The sequence below is a fragment of the Giraffa tippelskirchi genome, chromosome 7 (assembly GCF_054371585.1).
Source record: "Giraffa tippelskirchi isolate mGirTip1 chromosome 7, T2T-mGirTip1v1.2.pri, whole genome shotgun sequence".
NCBI classification, from domain to species: Eukaryota; Metazoa; Chordata; class Mammalia; order Artiodactyla; family Giraffidae; genus Giraffa; species Giraffa tippelskirchi.
In genome coordinates, this window is record NC_137281.1 from 4,546,963 (window position 1) to 4,562,472 (window position 15,510).

The 15,510-nt window shown below is 47.0% G+C and overlaps 1 pseudogene across 1 annotated transcript; it reads left to right on the forward strand.

Moving 5' to 3' along the window:
* On the forward strand, nucleotides 1–915 carry LOC145512900 (cytochrome c oxidase subunit 5B, mitochondrial pseudogene; annotated as a pseudogene). The gene is made up of 2 exons (XR_014058910.1): nucleotides 1–179; nucleotides 526–915. The product of XR_014058910.1 is annotated as a cytochrome c oxidase subunit 5B, mitochondrial pseudogene (transcript).
* Nucleotides 916–15,510: the final 14,595 nt, after the last annotated feature.

Genomic DNA, 15,510 nt, shown 5'->3' on the forward strand with positions numbered 1-15,510 from the left:
ATGCGCACCGTTGGCCGGGGGCAGGACCGCCGACGGGCGCCAGTCTCTGACGTCCGGAAGGCTGTGTCCCCGGAGGGGCGGAGCCTGCAGACGCCGTGTCTCGTCTTGGGAGAGTCTCGTCTCTTCCTCCTCTCCGAACGGGCTCTGCGCCTCTGCCTTGGATCCTTTGAACGTGTCCGGTGTCCTTTGGAGCCAGGCTCGGCGCGGAATTAGAGATGCCGGGCCACTTCTGTAGGAAGTGGCGGTTGACAACGGTTTACGTGAAAACAGCGAGCGGATGCACAGATCCTCTGAGCAGCCAAGCGCCCGAGCGCTGGGACGTGGGGGCGGGGCTTGGATTCTGGCCCTTCTGAGACCCCAGGCAGTTACAGCTTATTTACTTACGCGACAGCGTGAGTTTTAGAGCAGGTGATGGAAACTGGGAGTAACTGGGAATGCAAAATTGTGCCTGTGTGGAATGTGCAATTTTATACTCAATTCCCTTCGGAGCGTTACTTTTTCTTCTGTTCCCCCATTCACTTGAAGCCATCCAAAACCTACTGATGAAGAGCAGGCAACTGGGCTGGAGAGGGAGGTCATGCTGGCTGCACGCAAGGGACAGGACCCATACAATATACTTGCCCCAAAGGCAACCTCAGGTACCAAGGAAGACCCTAATTTAGTCCCCTCCATCACCAACAAGCGGATAGTGGGCTGCATCTGTGAAGAAGACAACAGTACTGTCATCTGGTTCTGGCTGCACAAAGGCGAGGCCCAGCGATGCCCCAGCTGTGGAACCCATTACAAGCTGGTGCCACACCAGTTGGCCCACTGAGCCATTGCACTAATTCACTCAGAATATGATGTGGAATTTCTTCTTTCCAGTAAAGACTAGCCATTACATTGGCTTCTCCTCCCATAAAAAAAAAAAATAAATAAGATTTTGGGGATGGAGAGTTCCTGGTGGTCTATAGGTTAGGATTCCAGGTTTTCAGTGCCTTCCAGGGTTCCCCTAGTCGGGGAACAGATCCCACAAGCCTGGCAGCACGACAAAAAAATGGAAAATTTTCCACCCCAAACATGTCTTTGGCTGAGGAACTCCTTTGGAGACTGTGAGCAAGTAATTGGCTACAGTCTGGTGCTTGAGAACCAAGCCTTATTAAATAATTCAGTTATATTTTAATTATCTTTTAAAGAATGCACAAACTACTGCACAATTGCACTCATCTCACACGCTAGCAAAGTAATGCTCAAAATTCTCCAAGCCAGGCTTCAACAGTATGTGAACCATGAACTTCCAGATGTTCAAGCAGGTTTTAGAAAAGGCAGAGGAACCAGAGATCAAATTGCCAACACCCATTGGATAATCGAAAAAGCAAGAGAATTCCAGAAAAACATCTACTGCTTTACTGACTATGCCAAAACCTTTGACTGTGTGGATCACAACAAACTGGAAAATTCTTCAAGAGATGGGAATACCAGACCACCTGACCTGCCTCCTGAGAAATCTGTATGCAGGTCAAGAAGCAACAGTTAGAACCAGACATGGAACAACAGACTGGTTCCAAATCGGGAAAGGAGTATGTCAAGGCTGTATATTGTCACCCTGCTTATTTAACTTAAATGCAGAATATATCATGTGAAATGCCGGGCTGGATGAAACACAAGCTGGAATCTAGATTGCCGGGAGAAATATCAATAACCTCAGATATACAGATGACTACCTTTTCTGCCACCCTATGGCAGAAAGCAAAGAACTAAACAGCCTCTTGATGAAAGCAAAGAGAGTGAAAAAGTTGGCTTAAAACTCAGCATTCAGAAAACTAAGATCATGGCATCCAGTCCATCACTTCATGGCAAACAGATGGGAAAATAGTGGAAACAGAGACTATTTTGGGGGGCTCCAAAATCACTGCAGATCGTGACTGCAGCCATGAAATTAAAAGACACTTTTCCTTTGGGAGAAAAGCCATGCCCAACCTAGAGAGCATATTAAAAAGCAGAAACATTACTTTGCCAACAAAGGTCCGTCTCGTCAAAGCTATGGTTTTTCCAGTAGTCATGTATGGCTATGAGAGTTGGACTATAAACAAAGCTGAGCACCAAACAATTGATGCTTTTTAACTGTGGTGTTGAAGACTCTTGAGAGTCCCTTGGACTACAAGGAGATCCACCAGTCAATCCTAAAGGAAATCAGTCCTGAACATTTATTGGAAGGACTGATGCTGAAGCTGAAACTCCAATACTTTGGCCACCTGATTTGAGGAACTGACTCATTCGAAAAGATCTTGATGCTAGGAAAGATTGAAGGTAGGAGAAGGGGATGACAGAGGATGAGATGGTTGGATGGCATCACCAACTCGATGGATACAAGTTTGAGTAAGCTCCGGGAGTTGGTGATGGACAAGGAGGCTTGGTGTGCTGCAGTCCATGGGATCGCAAAGAGTCAGACAGGACTGAGCAACTAAACTGAACTGTCTTTTACCCTTTGACCTTTATCTGGGTGTGTATGTGTGTGTGTGCGCGCACGCTCAGTCATGTCCGATTCTTTGTGACCTCATTGACTGTAGCCTGCCACGCTCCTCTACCCATGGGATTTCCCAGGCAAGTGTACTGGTGCGTATTGCCATTTCCTTCTCCAGGGGATCTTCCCAACCCAGGGATCCAACACCAGTCTCCTGCATTATCAGGCGGATTCTTTACCACTGAGCTACCTGGGAAGCCCTTAACTGGCTATTGAAGTGAAAGTGTTAGTTGCTCAATGGTATCTACTCTTTGAGACCCCATGGACTGTAGTAACCCTCCAGGCTCCTTTGTCCATAGAATTCTTCAGGACAAGAATAATGGAGTGGCTTGCCATTCCCTTCTCCAGGGGATCTTCCCGACCCAGGGATTGAAGCTGGGTCTCCTGCACTGCAGGTAGATTCTTTACCATCTGAGCCAGGTGTGACAAATAAAGACTATTTCTTGTCATACCAACCATATGAAGGGAAATCTCTGGTGAGAGAGTAGAAAACATGTATATGCAAAATGCCTCAACAACCTAATGTGAAGCCTAGGTTGAGCCCCACTCACAGGAGGCAAGCCCAGTACACCTCCCACTTTTATTTTCTAGCTTCACCGAGGTATAGTTGATAAATAGCAATGATGTACATATGAGGCATACAATGTGATTATCTGACAGATGTATACACTTTGTACTGATTATCACAATAAAGTAATTTACACTTCCATCATCTCACAATTACCAGTGTGTGTCTGTGTGGTGAGAGCATTTAAGTTTTACTTTCTCAGCAAATCCCAAATATACAGTAACAGTATTAACCACAGTCAGCATACTGTACATTAGATGTGTATGTTGTACTTATTCATTTCACAACTGAACTGTTTGTAACCTTCAGTCAATATCTCCCTAACTGCCCCACCACCTAAGTCCTCAAAAAAACCTTTACATTCTGTGGCTCTATGAGTTTGACATTTCAACCTTCCATATATGTGTGTCATTTTCAACCACAATTATGTCAGAAATAGTAACAGTGTTACAGCCAAACGCTCAGGAAGCAAACTCACTCAGAAGGACAGAGTGGATAGTGGAGTGCAGTTTATTACACCAGTGGGTCCGAGGCAGAGTTTCCTCCTTAGCCAAGGACCCCAACCGATTTTTGGGACAACCTTTTATTCCCAAAGTGTACATGCCCAAGCCCACATGTCCAAATTCGCTGAAGTCCACTCTGGACAATGTTAGTAAGAGATGCAATCAGGTTAAAGCCATAAATTTACATTCTAAAGCTATCTGGACATACAATTTAGTCTACATCAGTAAATATTAAGATTACATAGTGGACATTGCATTCCTTCTGGCTCTGGGACGTCTTGGTACGGGGTCTGCCTGGTCTGGTTTTTATCCGCCTGGGAGGCCTGCTCGGCTGTTGGTATTTTATCTCTATGGCCTCCCAGGTATGCACTCCAGCGTTTGCTGAGAGTGTAAGATAGAGTTCCTTTTCTTTTAAAAATGGAGTCAGTCCAGTCAGGGCAACCTGCTCCTTTTCTTCAGTCCCCCATCTTGATGCTCTCAACTTAACTTCTAGTGTGAGCATCAGTCACAGGGACGTATTGTATATTAGGTTTTTTGACATGTATCTGGGTGAAGGCAGCCGATCTCAGCGACACAAACTGGACAATACACTGGAGAATACAAGGTCCACATAACAAAATTAACAGAGCAACTATAACAATGATTAACATAGTCTTCCACCAACCGCCCTTTATCCATGACCAAACGGAAGTCCACAAAGGAGGATTATCATTAGACACAGCTTTTACCTGATTTTTTCATGTCATCTAGAGCAGCTGATACATTGCCAGATAAATCAGAAATATATACACAACATTCAACTTTAATTATAGCACAGGTCTCTCCTTGGGTGGCTTTAAGTATGTCTAAAGACATCCAATTTTGAATCACTGCCTTTCTCATTTGTATTTGTTCTTCATTTAAAGCTTGGATAACCTTCACATTGTCCAGGAGCGCCTGTTTTGTGAAGTTAGTTAGAGCTTCTACTTTAATCATAATATCTGTTGTTCCTATAGCTGGTGCGAACAAGGCAGCTAAGTAATTGTACCATTGAAATACAGACCTTGCCCACCACGCATGTAAATAAGGCAAATTTACTGGGGCTTATTGTAAGGATGGCTTAATACTTCCATGAGCAGAGGCAAATCCTAAAGTGCAGCGGCCAACGCAGCCAACTGGAAGCCAAGGCCATAAATTTGACCCACACAGACATTGGGTGCCGTTAGGGGCCACCCATCTGATCCCAGGGCTGTTTTTCCAGTCTGAGCCAGGCCAGCGAGCTGGTAAATCTGGGTGATAGGTGACCTCTAATATTTGTTTACATTGCTCAGAAGACAAGTATCCCATATATTTTAATTCTTTTGGATCTATGGGATGGTCACCAAACCCAATCTTTTGTTCCCTTTGTTCCCGGCAGATAGGGGCAGGAACAATAGGCTGGTCTTTCTCTGGATTCATCCAAAAATATTCATCCCACATCTGGTAAAATTGCTCAAAGTACCTGATGGATTGGCCCCTATTAATGGCTGTAGATTTCTTATCTTTATCATTTTTTAAATAAAAAGTATAGGCTTTTGTCACTTCTGTAAAGCTTGCATTTACTTCAAATGTCACCCCATGGCTTTGATCAATCTGATCAGAGTTCAGTTTACACCAAGAAAGAAGTGACAGGTTGTGAGTTACCAAAGAAAGAAACGTTTCTCGTTGTTTTCTCAAAAAGGAACAGAGGGGGCTAAAGTCCCCTCTGCGGAGGGGAGATACCCACCAAGGAAGTCCATCCATCATGGACGAAGGCATGGCTCCACAAGCCCAACAGTTAGAAGTGTTATGGACGTCAGCATAGGAATGTGCCCATGAGATGAAAACGTCATCTTGTGCTGAAATTACGGTTAGTCCCAGGATGATACCGGAAAGTCCATGTAGTAGGAGTTGATTGCAGAGCTTCAATTTTTCTTTTTAAGGTGATCTTGGCTTCACGGGGATCAGCAGGGTCCTTCTGTGCAGTCCACTTAGCGACCTCCGGGTCTGCGTGGCACGTCCTCTTCACCTTCGTGTGGTGGATCCAGGGAGTGACACCTGCAACTTTAACTGCCATAGGCGTAGTTAGAACAACAGCATATGGACCCTTCCAATGTGGGGTCAAGGAATCATGCTTCCAGTCCTTGACCCACACCTGATCACCAGGCACAAATTCATGAATCTATTCCTCAAGGGGGAATGGCACTCTTTCTTGGCCGAACTTCAGGTACCTGGTTTATTACTTTACCTAATTGTTCCATTTGCTGTGAAATCCCATTCCCCCTTACCTGTGGCAAATTTGCCGACACCTATCTTCCTATAGGAGGGGGTCTCCCATAGACAATATCATAAGGAGAATAACCGTGGGAAGGCGGGGTCACTCTTAATTTGAGCAAGGCCACTGGAAGTAAGTCCAGCCATGAACAGTCAATCTCTATGATCCATTTTGAAAGAGTTTCTTTACGGTTCGGTTAGTTCTCCCCGCCATTCTGGAACTCTAGGGCCTATATGCTGTGTGTAATTTCCATTTGACATTTAGAGCTTTACATACCTCTTGAATTAAATCAGCTATGAAAGCAGGCCCGTTGTCTGATCCTGCGCTGGTTGGGAACCTGAATCTGGGGCTTATTTCTCGAATCAGACAGCGAGCCACTTCATTTGCTTTTTCAGTTTGGGTGGGAAGGCCTCCACCCATCCTGAGAAGGTACATACCATGACCAGTAAATAACGATAATGTCGGCAGGGTTTCATCTCAGTAAAGTCCACTTCTGAATGTTCAAAGGGCAGAGTGCCTTCTAACTGTATTCCTGGAGATTTCTATTTATGTTCGGGGGCAGCACTGACTTGTGAGCAAGCGTAACAGTTCTGGGATTCCATTTTACACAGGCAAGAAAGCCGTGGTATTAAGAAATATTTCCAAATTAATCCTTCCATTCTGTCACGTCCCAAGCGGGTAGTCTGGCGTACCCGAGACACTGATGAAGGGGCCAATGCCTCGGGAACTAGCCACCTGCCATCCAGAAGTTCCCACCAACCCTTTTCATTCCTGGTGGCCCTTTCTGTTTCAGCCAGCTGGTCTTGGGCCAGGGTATACTGTGAGAGAGTTGAAGCTAACTTGAGCATTCTCGAGAGAATCAAAGTCTTAACAATCCTGCCCCCAGCGCCTCCAAGTTCCTCAGCTGCTTGTTTGGTGGCTCAGTCTGCCAGCTGGTTTCCCCAAGCCTGGCGGGTGTCCTCTTTTTGGTGACCCTGGCAATGTATCACTGCTACTTTTTCAGGTTCCCATACAGCATTTAGTAGGGTCAAGATTTCTTCCTTGTTCTTGATGTCTTTTCCGTTAGCTGTCAAGAGCCCTCTTTTCTTGTATAGGGCTCCATGTACATGTGTAGTAGCAAAAGCATCCCTGGAGTGAGTGTAGATGTTTGCCTTCTTACCTCTTGACAACTGGAGGGCCAGAATTAGAGCCCATAATTCAGCCCGTTGAGCAGCCCAGCGTGACGGCAGCCAGCCAGCCTTGACGACGGTCTTTTCTGTGACTACCACATGCCCCGACAGCCGCTATCCTTGTTCCACCAGGCTGGTGCCATCGGTGTACAGGACCCAATGTGGGTCCGGGATTGGCTGGTCTCTGGTCAGATCTGCTAGCATAAACTTCTTCCAGGACTTCTTCACAACTATGTGAGGGCCTACCTTCCCCCACAGGAAGGAGTGTAGCCAGATTTAAGGCCTGACAGAGCTCAATAGTAACAAGGGGTTTCTCACATAAAAGCCCCTGGTATTGGGTAATCTGGGATGTAATCTGACAGCCATCTGTGGGGGTCTCCTTGTAGGAGAGCGATGACCTCATGGGGGACCTTTACAGTTAAGTTTTGGCCCAACGTCAGCTTGGTTGCTTCTCGGACCAGTAGGCAACTGCGGCAATCGTCCATAAGCATCTGGGCCACCCGGTGGCAACACTGTCCAACCGTTTTGAGAGACAGGCCACCGGTCTGTCCCATGTCCCCATAGTCTGGGTTAATACCCCCATAGCCACCTTGTCCTTTTCAGTCACAAAAAGAGTGAATGGTTTCATAAGATCCAGCAAACCCAACGCGGGTGCTGATGTAAATTCCAATTTTAACTTTTCAAAGGCCTGTTACTGCTTCTCAATCCAATTTAGTGAATACCCTTCTGGCCCTGTTAGGAGTTCATACAAGGGCTGGGCCATCTGAGAGTACCCTGGGATCTAAATCCTACAGAACCCAGCAGCTCCCAAAAACTCTCGAACCTGTTGTCGGGTTTTTGGTCGTGGGATTCTCAAGATTACTTGTTTCCTGGATTGGTCCAACATTCTTGTGCCCCTTCTCAGGCCAAACCCCAAATATCTTACCTCCTTCTTGAGGATCTGTGCCTTTTTCCTTGAAACTCAGTAGCCTGCCTCCATCAACAGTTCTAGCAAAGCCTTAGTTCCTTCCCAGTAGTCCTCTTTATTCTCTGCAGCCAACAGCAGGTCGTCCACGTATTGTAGTAGCCAGCATCTAAGCCTTTCTGGCTAGAATGAGTCCAGGTCAGACGGAAAAATGGTCGGGGAATTCTTAAATCCTTGTGGGAGGCGACTCCAAGTGAGTTGTTGTTCAATGCCCCCTGCTGGATCTTCCCATTCAAAGGCAAAAATGGGCTGAAAGCAATGTGGATACAAAAAAAAAAATGTGTCTTTTAGATCCAGGCAAGTATAGATCTTAGCACTTGGTGGGAGGAGGCTGAGCAAAGTATAGGGGTTAGGGAACAGTGGGGTGTAGAGTTACGGCTTCTTGGTTGACCAGTCTGAGGTCCTGCACAGGCCTATAGTCTAGTCCCCCTTCCTTCTTAACAGGCAGGATCCGTGTGTTCCAGGCTGACTGGCATTCAATCAGGATGCCCATCTGTCGTAGCCTATTTATATGCAGCAAGATGCCAACTCGGGCCTCCAGAGGTAGCGGGTACTGATGTTTCCTGACTGGTATGGCACCAAGTTTGAGTTCTATTACCACTGGAGATTGATATTTGGTGAGCCCGGTGGAAGGGAGGGTATCTTCCGCCCAAACCTCAGGGAATTGTCGGATCAGCTCGTGCGCGCTCTCTCTCTCGACTGTTTAGCCCATCTGGCTTCTTTTCTGGAGGGTCACATGGCCTCCATTCATCTTGAGAGGTTACCGATAGAGTAAATAGGTGGTCAAGCCCACCCAGAGAATGGGCCTTTCTTGAGGGTGGAAAGGTCACTTGTGCCCCCAATTTAGACAATAAGTCTCTCCCCAACAGAGGTACTGGGCATTCAGGAATATACAGGAATTCATGAGTCACTTGATGTCCCCTTATCTGGCATTTCTGGGGTAAACAGAATGGTCTGATCAGCTTTTCCCTGATTACTCCTTCTATAGCGGTGGGCTTTTCTGAGAGGGGTGCCACCAGTTCAGTCACCACTGACATTTCTGCTCCAGTATCCACCATAAAGTCAATAATTTGGTCCCCCACTTTAAGTTTTACCATGGGCTCTCGGAGACCCTGTATCTTTGAGCCCTGGCACCCCTATTCAGTCCCTAGTCCAGCCAGCCCTATAACAGATGATGCCAGTTCTTTCTCCCCGTTATTCTGGGGGCATTTGTTTTTCCAATGACCGAAGCCCCGGCATCAGGCACATTGGTTTGGTTGCAGGGCAGTCCTGTGGGCTTCCTTGCAGGAGGCTTGCCAGGAGACCGACCCCGATTTAGAAGGGGTGGAAGTTTTGGGGAAGGCCAAAGGAGGGGCCTTCCCAAGGCCACAGCCGGTACCACAATCCTCTGATCTGCTCTCTCATTATCTTCTGTTTTTTCTCAGCCTCGCTTTTCACTTTCACATCTCTGTTTCTGAACACCTTATCAGCAATCTCAATTATTGTGAGCTGGTCATGGCTAATACTCCTTCTACCTTTTGGAGTTTGCGTCTGATATCAAGGTAAGCTTGAGATACAAAGGCTGTATTTATCACAATTTGAGACCTAGCTGCCTCTGGATCTATTGGTATATAAAGTCTATAAGTCTCGCAGAGTCTCTTGTAAAACTCAGGAGGTGTTTCAGTTCCCTTTTGGATTACTTCGGTAGGTTTTGCCATATTCATAGGCCTGCAGGCCCCCCTCTTGAGACCTTGTAAAATAGCTTCTTGATATCTCTCAAGGTGGCCCCTTCCTTCCTCTGTGTTATCGTACCAATTGGGCCTTTCATCGGGGTGGCTAGTTCCACCCTCTGCTGTGGTTTCAAGGTACCCTCAGGGGCCAGTTCTCCTAGCCATTTTCTAGCTTCAGTATGGATCCTGTGTCTTTCTTCAGCGCTGAAGAGGGGGACTAGCAACTGAATTATGTCATCCCACATAGGACGGTGCTCGAAAAATAGTCTCCATCAGCCTGATCATGGCTTGTGGCTCCTCCGAGTATGGTGGAGTGTGTTTTTGCCAATTTAAGATGTCCATAGAGGAAAATGGTTGGTAATAGTAGGCTACAGGAGGTTGGTGGTAGTGTCCGTCTGCTTCCTGAACCAGTGGCTGTTGAAGCTCTCTGAGGGGCATTTGTAGCGGAGCCCTTTCCCCCTGACTCCTTGGCGGAGTGCAGCCTCTGTTTAATTTCAGTGTCTCCTTCCTCCTTCCCGTCAGTACTCACCAGGAGAGGTGGGTACAGCTTAGGAGGTTCAGCTGGGGCTGAATCCTGTGGGCGTTTACTAGAGGCTCCTTCCGTCGGGATTGGAGCCTGCTGAGATGGCGGCTCTAGGATCTCCGATCTCCAGGGGAGCTGGCGGAAAGGTAGCTGGCGGCTCTAGGATCTCCGATCTCCAGGGGAGCTGGCGGGAGGGTAGCTGCAGGAGCCCCAGCAGGCCCTGGATGGGCATCAAGGCAGCCTCCGGTCCAGGTGGAGCATTAGATGGCGGGCGCATCATCCAGTACGGGGGAAGAAGCAAATCGTCCCCATCCGGATCCTGCATAATTTCTTCTTTGTCATCAGTCAACTTTTGTGCCATTAATATTTTCCTTTTCCCTTTCTGAATGTAGAGTCTGCTCAAGGGAGAGGATCTCGAGCCAACCCTAGCCATGAGTCAACATACGGATACTGATCCAGGTGTCCTGGCTCTCCTGTGACTACTGCAGAGACTGCTTCCACCGTTTTTAAGTCCATGGTGCCCTCTGGTGGCCATCCTACTCCCATAGAGGGCCATTCGACCTCACAGAGTATGCAGAGGCGATTAGGTGTCATCTTCACCCCATTGTCTCATCCAAATCCCTTCTTAAAATTCTTGATCATGCACTCCAATACAGTTGTCTTAGATTCACTTCCTCCCATCTTGCTTACCTTCTCAGACTTTCTTCTTCCTTTCCTTTTCGTTCTATGAAGTTCTCAGTACCCTATGTACTTCTGATATTTCCACTCAATGAAAAGCTTAAATTGCCATTCTGCCTTCTCCCTAATTGGGGTGAGACGAGCCTTACCTGCCAGATCCCAGAGGGAGAAGGGGGATCGGCTTGTCTTCACCTGCCGGTCAGCACAGCCGAACCAGAACACCACGTGGTCCAAGACTGTTTCTCCCTTGACTCTTAAAGTCTATTCTGCCTTGGTGGGCTTGATCGGCTGCGGATGAAAACACAGATGGGTTAAATATCCCACGTCTCAGGCCATCTCCAGAAAAGCCAATTCGTTCTTACTAACGTATCCTCCTCCTTTTGGCCTGACAATTCTGAGGGGATCAAGAATTTCACAGCAGATGGGACACCTCCTCGGGGAGGACAGAATACAAGCACACAAAGACCAAGTTTCTTCCCCCAAAAGCCCTCTTGCAATCGCCTGGTAATAATTTACAAGACGACGTGGACACCACTCCTTTGTGACATTCACGGTCATTGTGTCCCCAATTCCCTCCCAGGTGATTGATCAGGCCCCCTCTTTCACCCTGCTGGGTGGGAACCTCCTTCCCTGAGCGCTCAACTCCACTGCTGCCGTCCACTACCCACTAACGTGAAAGATCTGGGCGTCGAGAAATGGAATCTTTCCAGAAGGGTGAAGTGCCTTCCTCCCTCTAGAAGATCGGAGTTGCAAAGCCTCGGAGTCGCCCCAAATGGGACGTCTCCTCACAGGAGTTTCCTGGCCAATGCGCCAAATGTTATAGCCAAACGTTCCGGGAAGCAAACTCACTCAGAAGGACAGACTGGATAGTGTAGTGCAGTTTATTACACCGGCAGGTCCGAAGCAGAGTTTCCTTCTTAGTCAAGGACCCCGACCGATTTTTGTGACCTTTTATACCCAAAGTGTACATGCCCAAGACCACATGCCCAAATTCTCTAAAGTCCACTCGGGACAGTGTTAGTAAGAGATGCAATCAGGTTATAGCCATAAATTTACATTCTAAAGCTATCTGGACATACAGTTTAGTCTACATCAAAAAGTATTATTAAGATTACGTAGTGGACATTACATTCCTTCTGGCTCTGGGGGGTCTAGGAAACCACCTCGCGGAAGAAGACTTTACATGGGGGGCAGGTAGTGGGGGGGGGCAGAGAGAGTAAAGGGAAAGGGTGAAGGGGATTTAAAAAGTGAAGGAAAAGAGGCAAAACGCAGTGTCTACGTGGACCAAAGGCAGAAAAGTCACGGGCTCCGGAACTCACCTCACAGCGATTTCAAACCCAAAGGAAAACACCAGACTTTTGACAGCAACCTCTGGATATACTCGGTGCCTTTTAGGTCCGTCGAGACTCTCAAGAAGCCGAGGGTAGGGTAAGGTAGACAATGAAGTTCAAATTTACAGTAGAAAAGAGAAAGACGCTCAAACTCCACGCCAAGTTCTCCACTTTCGATTCTTGAAGAAACTGCAGGCGCGAAGTTAGAGCTCGCGCTTCCGGGGGCGGGACCAGAGCGGAGCGCTATCGGGGATGGGCGGGGCGAGTGAGCTGTCCTCTTCTCAGAGTTCGCCGGGATGAGGACTATGGGCTGGGGATGAGATAAGTGACTTCCCGGCGCTTTGAAACTGCTGATTTTAAGTTACTGTCTAGAACAGTGTTATGGTAAAAGCTTAGAGATGTGTAGGCACCTGACGTCAGAAACGATCTTTCCTGCTAACAAGGTGAAAACGGTTTCAGTAAAAAGCTGTTTTTTACGGCAGTTTGCCCCCGTACCCCTCGTGTGTGTGTGCTAAGGCGCTTCAGTCGTTGTGGGACTCTGCGATGGACTGCAGCCCTCCAGGATCCTCTGTCCATGGGATTCCCCATGCAGGAATACTGGAGTGAGTTGCCATGCCCTTCTCCAGGGTTCCTCCTGAGGCTCAAGCAATTAAGAGGTTGAAACGTGGGTTTCCAAGCATTTGCTGCGTGGCAGTGTTTGGATAGGGAACATTACTTGCAGTTAGAATCAATTTAAGCAGTTTGAGGAAACAAGATCTGGGCTTCTCTAGTACAAACTAGAATGAGAAATACAAAATTCTCCCTAGGCATTTCGTACTGACATCCTGCAGAACAGCTCTTGCGTTTCTATTCCCCAGTTAGCCAGGAGACCAAACTCAACACTCTGCTCAGTTCCAGAGACCAAGGGACAAAACCTGGGGTCTGAGACTGGAGAACTACGGCATGTTATAGTGTCCCTCAGTAACAACATATTTTGTTGTCGTTATAAGTTGCGTTGTTCTTTCTTCTTTTGCCTTTTAAAACCAACTTCCTCCCACCCAGTTTTATTGCTGCTGCGTTTTGAGATATACATCTCTGTATAAATGTAAGTTGTTCAGCATAATGTGCTAACTTACATATATTGAAATAATTACCAAAACTTTAGTATCCATCATCTCATACATACATTTCTTTTTATGAGAATTGCATTATTCATTAAAATGCCTGCTCTATTCTTTTTAAACATGTTGGCTGCATCCTGCGATTTATGGGATGTTAGTCTCCCAACAAGGGACCCGCAACCCTTGCACTAGAAGGCAGATTTTTAACTTATTTTTTAAGTGAAAGATAATTTCTTTACAGAATTTTGTTGTTTTCTGCCAAACATCAACATGAATCAGCCAAAGGTGTACATGTCCCCTCCCTTTTGAACCTCCCTCCCACTTCTCCCCCCATCCTACCCTTCTAGGTTGATACAGAACCCATTTGAGTTCCTGACACAGCAAATTCCCATTAGTTATCTATTTTACATATGGTAATATAAGTTTCCATGTTATGCTCTCCATCTCACCCTCTCCTCACCTCTCCCTGTGTTTCTAAGTTTGTTCTCTATGTGTTTCCCCATTGCTGCCTTGCAAATAAATTCACCAGTACCATCTTCCTAGATTCCATATATATGCATTAGTATACACTATTTATCGTTCTCTTTCTGACTTACTTCACTCTGTATAATAGGTTCTAGGCTCATCCGCTTCATTAGAACTGACTCAAATTGCGTTCCTTTTTATAGCTGGGATACTCTGGTAGCTCAGATGGTAAAGAGTCTGCCTGCAATGTGGGAGACCAGAGTTTGATCCCTGGGTCAGGAAGATCCCCTGGAGAAGAAAATGGCAACCCACTCCAGTATTCTTGCCTGGAAAATTCCATGGACGAAGGAGCCTGGCAGGGTACAGTCCATAGGGTTGCAAAGAGTCGGACACGACTGAGTGACTTCACTTTATGGTTGAGTAATACTCCAATTTGTGTATGTATCACAACTTCTTTATCCATTCATCCGTCAATGGATGCTTCCATGTTCTAGCTATTGTAAATTGTGCTGCAATGAACATTGGGGTACATCTCTTTCAATTTTGGTTTCCTCAGGGTATATGCCTAGGAGTGGGATTGCTGGGTCATACGGTGGCGGAAGGCAGATTTTTAACCACTGGGCCACCAGGGAAGTCCCTTTTTCTTTTTGTTCCCCTCTACCGGTGTTCCTGCCCTATTTCAAACCTCACATGGGTCCTACTTAACTCTACTTGTTTCCCCTCTTACTGCACTTTCCCTTCAACCTTTGATTGCCATAAATCTGTTTATGCCTCTTTCCCATCGCTGGGAAGCTCCCTCTGCTTTTGGGGGCACACCTCACCTATCCACGTTATGCTTACTCCCACCTCATTCTCTGGCACTCCCAGGTGGCTTATGCATCAACTTTCCTGCTTCCTTTCTTCCTCTGCTCCTTCAATTGCTAGTTTTCTCTCTCGGGGTCATGACGCTCTGAACGCCAAGTTTCCGACTCCTTAATCCTCACCCCACTCCGTGTGAAATGCCTCAGCACTGTTGCTCTCCCTCTTATCACTGACTCAGGACTCCTCTCTACAATGCTCTCCTACCCCTGCAGATCCTGTTTTCATTACTACTTTTATAAAACTTTCAAGGCTAAATTTCTTTTGTGTTACTGTCTCTGCACGATCCCCAGCCATCATCATCTGTGTTTACCTCATTCTTTTCAGCTGTTTTTCTGTGTCCTTCTCTCTCTGCTTCTCCTACACCCTCTCGGCTACGTATTTGCAGGGATGCGACTGAATAACATGCCTGCCTACAAGAAGAGCACTTTCCAATTGAGTTGACTTGGACACAGAAAAATAACGACTGTCATGTGACTGGCCTAGGGCACCTCCACAAGCGGGTGAAGGGAAGGGCTGACAGTAAGGAGAGGCCTGAGAGGAAGGGCTGCCCTGAGGAGATGCAAGGAAGAGGGGCTGGGAAAGAGGTGTGGTGGTGGGGTCTCAGGTAAGGGGCAGGCTCTCCAGAATCCCAGGACCAGGGAGAGAACATGGCATCTCCTGCACCCTCCAAGGGTGGATAGGGCAAGGCTGGGGGATTGTTCCCAAAAGTTCTCCAATGCTGAATAGAAATACGGTGACAGAATTTTGGAGTAGAAAGAAGTTGCTTTATTACTTTGCCAGGTAAAGGGGGAACACACTAGGCTAGTGTGTTAAGAACTGTGCCCCTGCTTCTTGGGAAGCTGGAAGAGGTCTTAAGGTTTTCAG